Source organism: Pistacia vera, unplaced genomic scaffold, assembly GCF_008641045.1.
Source record: "Pistacia vera cultivar Batoury unplaced genomic scaffold, PisVer_v2 Contig959, whole genome shotgun sequence".
Taxonomy (NCBI): Eukaryota; Viridiplantae; Streptophyta; class Magnoliopsida; order Sapindales; family Anacardiaceae; genus Pistacia; species Pistacia vera.
In genome coordinates this window covers 167,354-180,106 of record NW_022196844.1, presented here as the reverse complement: position 1 = coordinate 180,106, position 12,753 = coordinate 167,354, and the positions used below count along the sequence as shown (strand labels likewise).

The 12,753-nt window shown below is 36.5% G+C and overlaps 1 non-coding gene across 1 annotated transcript; it reads right to left on the bottom strand.

Annotated features, from left to right (window-relative positions):
* Positions 1 to 9,980: 9,980 nt before the first annotated feature.
* On the bottom strand, positions 9,981 to 10,087 carry LOC116121067. Its single transcript, XR_004126650.1, has one exon. It is a non-coding gene; the product is annotated as a small nucleolar RNA R71 (small nucleolar RNA).
* Between the last annotated feature and the right edge of the window lie 2,666 nt (positions 10,088 to 12,753).

Genomic DNA, 12,753 nt, shown 5'->3' with positions numbered 1-12,753 from the left:
AGATCAAGTATCAGCCTAGAAAAGCCAATGTAGTAGTTGATGCCTTGAGTAGAAAAGCCTATTTGTCCCGACTCACAAGGCAGAAAGAATTATTGAAAGAATTGTGTAGGGAACAGATTGACTTAATATTAGGAAGGATTGCCATGTTAGAAATTCAATCTACTTTACTAGAAGAGATTAAAGAAAAACAAGTAGTGTTATACCCAAGATGTCAGAGGTATATTCCTAACTCAAAATAGTCATTTAGATGTTAATTTTATGTTAAAAAGCATAAAATCTAACTAAGGCAAAATAACCGATTCACTTAGAACGGTATGAATCAATTATCCATAGAAAGGCATTAGGGGCGAAATGGTCATTCTGCCTATGGATAAGCATTAAAAAGGTGAAGAATGAGTATGCTTCATTGCATTTAATGGCATTAATTAAGTAATAATTATGTCTAGTGTGAAATGACCAAAATGCCCTTATATGAAGAATTAAGGACTTATGAGTTATACAATTAAAATAATTGGGCCAATAGCATAATTTTAGAAAATAAATGAAATATTTTCCTATAAATGAGATGAAATTCGTTCAAGCCAAAGGAGAGAGCCTTTCTTCAACATTTCTTCCATTTTCTCTCAAATCTTCCATGAAACAAGCTTTCTTTCTCTAGGTTTTCAAGGAGTTTTGCATAATTTTTCAAGGAGAACAAGATAGGAGCCTTGGATCTTCAATTTGAAGGGTTTAAGGTAAGGATTAAAAACTTTAGTTTTGATGTGATTTGAAGATTTGAGGTAGATGTTGAGGTATAATGTTATATATGTAGGATTAAGGTGTAAAAGAAGTCAAAGGCAAAGGATTTGTTGGAGGAAGTCTTTAAAAAGGTAAGGAAGAACCTCCCATGACTTTAGGGTTTATGCTAGGGTTTGTAGATTTTTATGAAACCTTAAATTAAGGCTTTAAGGCATAGAATTAGTTGATGGCAAGTGTAGTTGAACTCATTTATTCTACTTATTGCCTTGAATTCATTATACATGAAGTTATTGCTCTTTATGTTTTATGAGTTGTTATGTTTGATTGAAGAAAATGAAGTGTGGATACTGATTGTGGCAAAAATTGTAGTATTGGAGGCCACATGGTGTTGAATGGTTGCTATTAGAAGTGTTGATGTGTTGTTTGCATTAGCTTACAATGTTATAGCAATAATGGATGATTATGGAAATGAGATTTTACACTTCCTTTAAGATGTTAAAGACTATTAAGGGGAGGTTTATTTGATCCACAAGTTAACCTATTGGTTAATGTCAATAGGAATTGATGTGGCATAGTTAATATGAAAATTCGGATTTAATGGGCTTAGGGGTTTTGTTAACCCTGCTTCTGTATTTCGACCATAACTTGAGTTATAAAAATCGAAATGAGATGATTCTTGAAGCATTAGAAAGCTAAGACACAGACCTATAACTTTTATGTTTATGCCAAGAGCCAATTCGTTTGAGAAAAGGATGGAAAATGGCCTGAAGCATAAACTGGTTATTAAAGTTTAAGATTTAACATAATCAATTCTTATGATTATGAATTGATTATTAATGTATTATTGTAAGTATGCCATGTACTAATGTTTACCCATTAGTTAGATGATCTTTGAAAGATATACATGGTCATGATGTCAATACATGATTAATGTTATGAAATGGCATGAAGATGCAATATAATACATGTTTTAAGATGATGTATGTGAGCAAGAGGTAATGTAAATGGATTGATAATCCATAGATGAATTAAAAGTATTAAGCTCACCAAAATATGTATTTACATGCCATAAGATGTTAGAGATGCATATAGACATGATGGGAAATGCGTAAGCATATCCTCGTATACTGGTTGAGGAAAGATGAATATATGCTTTAGATGTTAAATAACGCGTAAGCATGCTTCTCAATGATATGAGCTCTAGATGAATTTCAGGCTAGATGATATGAAGTACTTAAGACACTAAGAAAAGTCCAATCGGCTACACGTTAAATGCTTCATATGCATTTAGTTGCACTACATGAGTTATGATGTTATTTACATCATGAGATGATTTATACTCATGTTAGATGATATTTAGATGTTATATCATAACATGTAATGTGTGTGTACTATGTTTACATATTTATTTGTTTATGTATGCATTGATGTTTATATAGCCATGGGATAAAATGATGAAAGACATATGAAATAAAAAGGAAAAAAATAAAAGGGGAAGTATCCCTAGATGTAAAAGATAAGTGATGTGTTAACAAATATGTTTTAATAAAGGTCAAATAGCACATTTAGAATGAAATGGATCATTCCTTACTGAGCGATTAGCGCTCACCCTTTTTTGTTGATTGCTTTGTAGGTAGATAGAAGCGAAGGATGCTAGAGACAGTAGGGCTACACGAGAGGAGAGATGATTTATTGTCATCGCGATGTTTTTATCTTGATGTAAATAATGTAAGTGATAAATATTTGTGAAACACCTTTTGGAATCTTCCACCCTACAAATATGTTTTGATTGTGTATTTTATAGATAAATTCTTAAAGTTTCGAAATTATATGTTTGGATCCTACATGACATTTTATATGCATGTTTCAGATATTATTATTATCATCCTTACACAGTTTTTTTTTTTTCTAAATACAATTCGTTCTCCAAACATGTATCCCCGGGATTCTCGTTGAGGGATATTCGGAGGATACCTAACTAGAGGGGGGTTTTACAAGTAGTTGATGAGTGGAGTCAGAAAATAAATCAGCAAGTACTTGAGGGCAAGAGACCAGAATTCCACCTGCTAGATGGAGTTCTCCATTTCAGGAATCGCTTATGCATTCCCCAAGATACTAAGTTGAAGAAGAAAATACTTACGGAGGCTTAGACACACCATACACTACTCATCCAGGAGCAACCAAGATGTACCAAGACTTAAAGAAGAGTTATTGTGGCCAGGTATGAAGAGAGATATCGGAGATTATGTGGCTAAGTGTTTGGTTCGTCAATAGGTGAAAGTAAAACATCAAAGGCCGCCAGGATTGCTTCAGCCACTCAGTATTCCTGAATGGAATGGGAGAGTATATCAATGGATTTTATCACAGGCCTTCCAAGAGTTCAGAAAGGGTATAATGCCATATGGGTGATAGTAGACAAATTAACTTAATCAGCCCATTTTCTTCCTGTAAAGGAGAGTACTACCTCGAATTAGTTGGCCCAAATTTACATTAAGGAGATAGTTAGACTTCATGGGGTACCGAAGACAATAGTATCAGATAGAGATTCAAGATTTGTTTCAACTTTCTAGACTAGTCTATAGAGAAACTTGGGTAGTAGGTTGGCATTTAGTACAACCTATCATCCCTAGACAGATGACCAAACTGAGAGAACAAACCAAGTGCTTGAGGACATGCTGAGAGCGTGTTGTATGGATTATAGAATGACCTGGCATGAGATATCACCCTTGGTGGAGTTTGCCTATAACAATAGTTATCAGTCTACAATTAAGATGGCTCCTTATAAAGCCCTGTATGGTAGACGATGTAGATCTCCTCTGCATTGGGATGAGATAAAGAGAAAGATGTTTTGAATACAGCTCTTGGGCCACAGATAACTCAGAAAATGGTAGAGGATGTCAAGTTCATTAGAAGTAGAATGAAGCAAGCCCAAGATAGATAGAAAAGCTATGCAGATTTGAAGAGAAAAGATGTTGAATTTGAAGTTGGTGATGATGTGTTTATAAAAGCTTCCCCCTATAAGCGAGTAATGCATTTTGGCGGCAAAGAAAAGTTAACACCGAGATACATTGGCCCATTTGAAGTGTTACAATAAGTGGGAAAGGTAGCTTATTAGTTGGCGCTACCACCTAGTATGGACAAGGTACACATTGTGTTCCATGTCTTAATGCTTCGAAAGTATGTCAGTGATCCCTCCCATATACAAAAAGTAGAAGAAGTGGACTTAGAAGAGAATCTCGTTTATAAGGAGCATCAATACAGATATTGGACAAAAAGGTTAAAAAGCTTCGAAATAACATTATTCCGTTAGTGAAAGTCCTATGGAGAAATCACAAAGTTGAAGAAGCTACATGGGAGGTAGAGCCAGACATGCAGAATCGTTATCTGTAGTTGTTCGTTTGAATTTCGAGAACGAAATTCTTTTAAGGGGGGAGGGGGAATTGTAACTCCCACATTGAGGTACATAACTTATTTATGCTTTAATACCCTTAGTTTTGTTTGTTTCAAGGTGAATGATTGAGAAATTGGAACTTGCAGACTTCGCTGCGGCAAAGGATTTTTGTCGTTATGGCAATGAACTCTCTGCCCAAATCGAGTTCTTAAAATTGCAGGCTTTGCCGCGGCAAAGAAGAAAGTTTGCCGCAGTGACGTATGCTCTGGAATGCTTCGTCGAGGCGAAAAAAAAATTCGTTGGGGCAAAGAACTTGCTGGAAGTTTTGAGAAAATTTTGGAAAACTTCCTTAAGGGCAAAATGACCACTCTACCCATAATTAGTTGTAAATGTGGGGAGTGAAAAGTAGTAGAATTTTATGGAGAATGCAATGGAAATGAGGATATTTTTGTAATTGACTAAAGGGCAAAGATGGAATTTCATAGAAAGTATAAGGGCAAAATGGGAAAGTATAAGTATTAATATGAGATATTAAGGGTTCAAGAATGAGAACCCTACCATTCTCTACCCCTCACATGCCACTTTCATCCCCAAATTCTCTAAATTTCTTCATCAAATTTCTAAGGCAATTTAGAGGATTTTTGGTTGGATTTTGGTAGATATTCAATCCTAAGCATCCAAAGGGTTTAAGAGGAAGAGGAAGTCTACCAAAGAAAGAGATTCTAGTGTGGAACTTCCCAAGTTCAAGGTAAGTAAATCCAACCCTAGCCCTTGATTTGAGCAATAATGTGTGTAGAGAAATTTTTATATGTATTTTATATGCTTGAATGCTGAGAATTGTTGATGGAATTGATGATAATTCATGGTTAGAATTCCACCACGAGGAGTGATAATTGTGTTTATAGTAAGTGATGGAAGTTTGGATGAGTCAAGAAAGAATTTGAGTAGAGTTATGGAGTGTATTTTCCTGGCTAGGTTTGAAGTTGTTTTTAGGGAGCTTTGCTTCAAAATTTTGGTGGTTAGAGATTGCTATAGAGATATAATCACCCTATTGCTTTATTTATACACACAAAGTGTTTGATTGATGAAATTTCATAGAGAAGTGCATGACTGAGTATGTTGATTTATTATTTTGATATGAGTTTGTAGATGGTAGAGAAACTAGAGAATGATATGTTTACATGCCATATTGCATTCTTGCATATAAAAATTTCAATTGAGAAAGAATTATAAGAAAAGCCCATCTACATGCATACATGCATTTAAGAACATTAAGAATATTAAAGAATAAAGAAAGAAAAGAAAAGAAATTGAATACTAATTTCTAAAAGAATAAAAGAGAAGATGAGGTTGTTGCGATGGGGAACCCGTGAGTGACAAGAAGAATTTTCTCGCATGTACGCCGCCTTCAGTGAGCGGCCTAGGAATAAGAAAGAAGGACTTGTCATGTCCGTACAAGAGCATGTGGATAAGGCTGTACCTAGGAAAGAATTCGAGAAATACACTCACATGGCCCGGGTTCCGAATCCATGCCTCAACCGAGTCTGATGGGTAAAGAAAGAAAGAATAGAAGAGAATAGAAAGAATAGAAAAGCAAACAAAAGAAAGAAAGAGAAGAAAAGAAAGAATAGAAAGAAGAGAAACTGAGAAAGAAAGAAACGCAGAAAAGAAAGAAAAATAGAATAAGAAATAGAAAAGAAAATGCACATCCTATGCATTTGTCCATTTGCATCATACTTATGCATGATACTATACCTACTATCATGAGAAGTGAAAAATTAGAAATAGAGAAAGAATAGAGAAAGAGTAGAGACAGAACAGAGAACAATAGAGAAGAAAAGAGAAGTGTGATGTAAGGAAAGAAATACAAAATATGAGCAACGAAGATAGAAAGTAGCATAGCGGATTTACTTACTGAGAAATTAGTGCTCACCCCATTGTTTTCAATGTTTTTGCAAGTAGTAGATGAGAAGCTATCAAATGGAACGTCGAGAAGCGGAGGGGAATGGCACTACTGTCTACTGCATTTTGAGTTTATATATATGATACTTTTGTTGTTGTAAAGAATTTAGTATATAAAAGTAAAGAAATTTTTGGGCCCACTATCTTCTACTTATGTATTTATTTGTTTTTATAACATATTTAGTGATTTCATATTATATTTCCCAAAGTATACTAGCTAGAAAGAGTTATTACATTTAATCTCTTCCAGTAAAGTGGACTGAATTTCTAACCCGGCAATCCTTTCTGGTATCACCTCAATCAATTCCTTGTACAATTCTTCTAATAATTATTTCTACATTGTGAGTAGGGACAAATAGGCTTTCCTACTCAAGGCATCAGCTACTATATTGGCTTTTCCAGGCTGATACTTAATCTCACAGTCATAATCTTTGACCAGCTCTAACCACCTCCTCTGTCTCATATTCAGCTCCCTTTGAGTGAAGAAGTACTTCAAACTCTTATGGTCGGTTTAGATATTGCTCCTTGCTCCATATTGATATTGCCTCCATATCTTTAATGCAAAGACTATCGCTGCTAACTCTAAATCATGTGTCGAGTATCTCATCTCATAATCTTTCAACTATCGGGCTTATGAATTGGGGGTCGTTGTCGAAAACTATATCCTTCGGCAGGCTGAACCAACAGTTGATGTTCTTCTATACAAAACTCTTCACCTTTTGGTCCCTAACTTGGGTGAAGGCTTCGGCTTCTATCGACTTGGTGAAGTAATCGGTGAGTGCCAACATGAAGACATGTTGCCTCGGCATGATTAGAAGTTTCCCCGCTATGTTAATCCCCCACTTCATGAATGACGAGGTAAGGATGAAGTTGAGCCGTTTGGGAGGAAGGTGTGATACCTAAGCAAAGCGTTAGCAATTGTCGCAATGCTTAGAGAATTTGGCCAAATCAAATCACATGGTGGGTTAGTAGCAGTCAAAGATGAGTGCCCTATTAGCAAGGTTACGTCCCCTAGCGTGCTTGCCACACTCGCCTTTGTAAAGTTTTGCGAGTATGAGCTTTGCTTCCTTGAGGGTGATATATTTAAAGAACGGACCTGAGAAGGATCTTTTGAGTAGGTGACTGTCATGGATGGTGAACTAAGCTGCTCTGGCCTTCAACCGGTATGCTTCATTTCTATCCCTTATAAGCGTAGGAACCATGTCATGGGAAGCAAGAAATTGCAACATAAAAATTCTTACCATGTCATGATCCTTTTACCCACGATCACGATTCAGACTGAATAATCAACATATAAAAGTATACAAGGTTATGTGATTTACCTCCGTTGGCGGCTCTTCCTCTGGATCTTTCAAATTAGTTGCTATCAATCCAACTATCAATCTAACGACTACAAAATTGGATTCAAGCACTAACTCGATTCCACTGTGACCACGAATTTGAGGTTGTAGTTTTTTTAACCAAATATCTCACTGAGATAAGATCTCTTGTTATTAGGAGTGATGAATCCTTTGTTGATCCATCATAGCCATAGTGTACTTCTTGATGTAACCAATCACCGCCATTCTAGTAATCCCTAAAAGAGATGATGTTAGGCTAGTGTCTGATAAGAGCTTGAAAATACACATTTAGTTAGTGGTTTATGAGGATTAATTGTGGGAAATTAGCTTAATTTGGTAAAGTTGCTTAATATTTTCATAATTGCCTTTTACGGGATCACATGTGTTTTTGAGTGTTTTTCAGGCTACTAGTGCTTAAATGTTACGCTCAGATGAAGAATCAGTTGGCAACGGAATGAGTGACGAGTGGAAACAAACGGATCAAGAATTGGAGTTGAATTGAAGAAGTTATGGAAGTTGAAGTAAAGAGAAGATTCTAGATTACGTTCCAGCTTGCGCATGCCTTGGTATTTTGAGAATATCTTGAGCTGTAGAACTCTGATTAATACGATACTTGGACCGTTGGAAACCTCATTCAAAGGAATACATTTCATATGTTTACCACATTTCCCAATTTCATCGTTATCAGGTTCAAATATCACCATCTCTGAAGGACAACAGAATGATGCGGGAAGGCGGCCATCAGGTACTCTGCCATGGCACACTTTTTCCAGTAGCTACTATACCAAAGCACAGTGCCTCGGCACAGTCACAAAACTTAAAAAACACCTATCTGTTTTTAGGCAGAAAGCTAGGGTTAAGAGTCCTATCCCTAATAGAATTGAAGAAAATAAAGCCCTAACCTTTGTGGGATATAAAAGGAGGTTTTTTAACATTATTTGGGGAAGCTTTTGGTGAGAAGAAAGGAAGAAAAATCTGAAGAGAAGAGAAGTAACATAAATTTTGGAGCTTTGATTCACAATATAGAGAAGTTTTCCTTGCTCTTTTCTTGTAAACTCATGATGAATGTTTTAATAAAGATGATTGTTTCTTTCATGTTTATTATGAACTAAGTTTATTCACTAGGGCTAAGATGTAGCCCAATCTCTTAATTATGTATTGATCTTTGATTGTTAATTTGTACTAAGAATTCTTCCTAAGTTTTACTATTATTCCTAATGCTTTTGATTCTTCAGGGCCCAAGAATTGAATGAACTAATCTACTAGGTTGAGATCGAGAGATGATACTTAGTTGGTCTATGGTAGTAAAACCATAGGTTGAGCGAATGCTAGAGATAGGTTACTGCGACTTGTGAGGTTTTGGTAAACTCCATAGAGCGTAATGATCCCCAATTGCTTAAATCTGATTAGAGATAATCCGGGTTAGTAATTAGGGATTAATTTGATAATTATTCGAGAGAAAGTTATTGGAAATTTAGGGAGTTTGACTCGAAGGAAGAGCTTGATCAAATTAGTATGAGAGATTGATACATATGAATAAGAATTGGTGTGAAGTCTATGCCCTAGGTCTAATCATCTTGTTTTTACCCAAAGGTTTATTTTAATTGTTCTCTTTCCAGTTTTCATTTTAAATTCAATTATTAATTTAATTTAGGTTTTTCTTGATAAAATTTAGATTGATCAAATAGTGATAGGATAGTTTAATTGGTAATTGATAATAGTAATTCCCTTGGGTTCGATATCCGTAATTTTACACTTTATTACTTGCATGATTTCGTACACTTGCAAAAATCAACAACAAGTTTTTGGCGCCGTTGCCGGGGAATTATATTTTTTTCAATATCATTATAAACTATTTAGTTGCTAGTTTGATTTGTTTTATCTTTGTTTTGAAGTTAATTTTATTTATTTATTTTTATTATTAGTTTTGTTTCACTTATTTTGTCGTGTGTTTTTTTTTTTAGATCCTGGAGAGCTTACGTTCAAGAGGTGGACGTGATCTTAATCCACTAGGTTTTGAGATCGAGAGAACCGCTAAACAGTTGAGGAAATAAAAGAGGCAAGCTGAATCTGAAAAATCAATGGCTAACACAGGAATTGTCAATCTTAATATGGGAAATCAAGAGAATGAGAATGAGAATACCTTAGAAGGAAATGCAATAGGTGGTGCAGTAGAGGTTCAGAGAGCATTGAAAGACTACTCTAGTCCTACTATTGATGGGTGCTATTCTAGCATCAGGAGACCACCCGTTCAAGCGAATAATTTTGAGATCAAGCCAGCAATCATTGGAATGATTCAGCAGTTGATCCAATTCGCTGGGTTACCTAATGATGATCCCAACCTGCATATCGCAAACTTTTTGGAGTTATGCAACACATTCAAGCATAATGGAGTATCCGAGGACGCAATTAGGCTAAGGCTTTTCCCATTCTCTCTTCGGGATAAAGCCAAGGCTTGGTTGATTTCTCTGCCATCTGGGAGCATCACGACATGGAATGAGTTGGCTCAAGCGTTCCTCACTATGTATTTTCCACCTGCCAAGTTTGCCAAATTGAGGAGTGAGATTACCAACTTTTACCAACAAGATTCAGAGTCATTGTATGAAGCATGGGAAAGGTATAAAGATCTCTTATGGAGATGCCCTTACCATGGTATACCAATCTGGTCGCAAGTGCAAACGTTCTACCAAGGGTTGCTACCAACTATTCAAGCTATGATTGATGTTGCAAGTGGGGGAGCCTTGAATAATAAAACACCAGAGGAAGCATAAAATTTGATTGAGGTGATGGCGAACAATAACTATATGAGGTCTCTAGAGAGAACTTCAACAAGGAGATCAGCGAGATTGCACAAAGTTGACGGTTACACAGCATTGGTTGCTCAACTTTCGAACATCCAAAAGCAATTAGGTAATGTGTTGAAAATAAATGCAATTGAATCTTCTTCTCTAACATGTGACCCTTGTGTAGGAAATCATTCATCGAACCATGTAACAACTGCTGTAAGCTAATACAATGCATGCATAATAACAATAGAAAATGGGGCCCAAAACTTTCTTTTCATTATAAGTCATATGTCTTTATACACAAAGAGTATTGTTTACAAAAAGTCATTTTTTTAAAAGACAAAACAGGGGAAACAGTGTAGCTATTGCTCCTCGCTTGCCGACACCCCTCCGACTTCATCAACACCTAGATCCTGCATCCACAAAGGAAAAATAACGGGGTGAGCACAAAATAATGCTCAGTAAGTAAAACCCTTTATCTGTCTATCCCCGTATGTATTACTCTTAATTCTTTCCTTATATTATTTCTGTTTCTATTTCTGTTTCTACTAAACGTCATGGCCTCATCTTACCGGAGGTACGGCCGGATGGCGTTCACACAGTACCATCTCACTCTTCATGACTATCGGGTGGAATTCACACAGCACCAACCCGTTCTTAGTGACTACCGAGTGGGGATCACGAAGCACCTACCCGGTTTTCGTAACTATCGGGTGGAGACCACATAGCACCTACCCGTTCCTCATGACTTTCGGGTAACGATCACCAAGCATTAACCCGTTCCTAATCACTGTCGGGTGATGATCACAAAGCATCAACCCATCTCTAATAAATATCGGGTGATGATCACAAAGCATCAACCCCTTTTCTAATAACTAACCGGGTGATGGTCACAAAGCATCCACCCGTTTCTAATACCTATCGGGTGATGATCACAAAGCATCAACCCATTTCTAATGGCTATTCGGGTGGTGATCACAAAGCATCAACCCGATTCTCATAACTGTCGGGTGATGATCACAAAGCATCAACCCATTTCTAATACTCTTCTCATTCACTCTACTCTAGCACTTCTCATTCTCTCTACCCTTAGAGTAGTTGCATCCACAAAGTTCTCTACTCATAGAGCAAGTGCATACACAAAGTTTCCTACTCTTTCTTAGGTCACTTCTCAATGCACAATTAATGCCTATGGATGGTTCATCTCCACTAATGCACTTATGAAATGCCAACATGCAATGTTGCAAGAATTAAGGTTCACTACTCATACTCAAACCTCTATTAGGCATTTCATCAAACAACTCAAGTGCATCATAAAACTCTACTATAGCAATGATTCTAAATCTTTCTCTAACCATCCAAAATGGGGAGAAACCCCCTCACATAGCCACATAACCTGCCAAAGAAAGACACTTCCAAAAGGGTTCCACAATACCCCTTCAATTCCATCTCAAACTACCTTTCCAACCCACAACTCACTTCTTATATTTGAAAGGTATAAACAATCACAAAGCACTAGAAATCTCTATTTAAGCCTCAATAACATGGCATATAACATGTATATAACATACATACATAAGTGCTATCAAAACCCTAATCAAGAAAATTCCCAAATCTCAACTTGGGTTGGGGTTTACTTACCTTGTTATGGAGAGATTTCACTAACTCTTCCTTTCACTTGGTTTGCTTGACTTTTTCTCTACTCTTAAACAAAAGAACAAAAACCCTCAATATTCAATATATACTAAAACTCACAAAGCTTCACAACCAAAGCAAGAATCCTTACCTTAGGATGCCTTAGGTTGATTTTCTACCCCAAATCACTCCAAAAGCCCTTTAAAACTCCTTGATCAAAAGAAAGAGAAATTGAGAGGAAGCAAGAGAGGAAAGTGGCATTGGAGAAGAAGAATGAGGGGTTTGCAATGTCTTAATTCCTTTTAATGAAATTTATACACAAGCATTCCCATTTTGCCCTTACTCTTCTTTGGGAATTCTATCTATATCCTTTGATTCATTACAAACACACCCCCATAGCAACATATTCTCCATAAAAATTCCTTACATTTTACTCCCCACTTTTCCTGCTAATTAGGGGTAGAATGGTCAAATTGCCCTTAGGGAAGAGAATATCTAAAACTTAACAAACATTTTGGTCGGACTGTCGTCGCGGCGAAACTGTCCAGAATGTTTCCCCGTGGCTTCAACACCTCTTCACCGTGGCGAAGATTCTTCTTCGCCCTGGCGAAGCTTGGCACACTGAACTTCTTATATTTTCAACCAATTTCAAGGCAAGTATTCAACACAACACTCAATCAAAGGTCAACCAAACAATATTACCAAGAAACCAACTCAAATAAGAGCAAAAGAAGAAACAATAACTACGTACCTCAAGTGGGGCGTTACAAACCATTGCCAAGAAGGGAACCCATTTGCTTAGCCTGAACAAGCCAATTACGTCAATAATTTCCAAAGGGGGCAATGAAATCCATATTCCAATACATATAATCCAGCATGGAGGAAACACCCGAACTTTTCA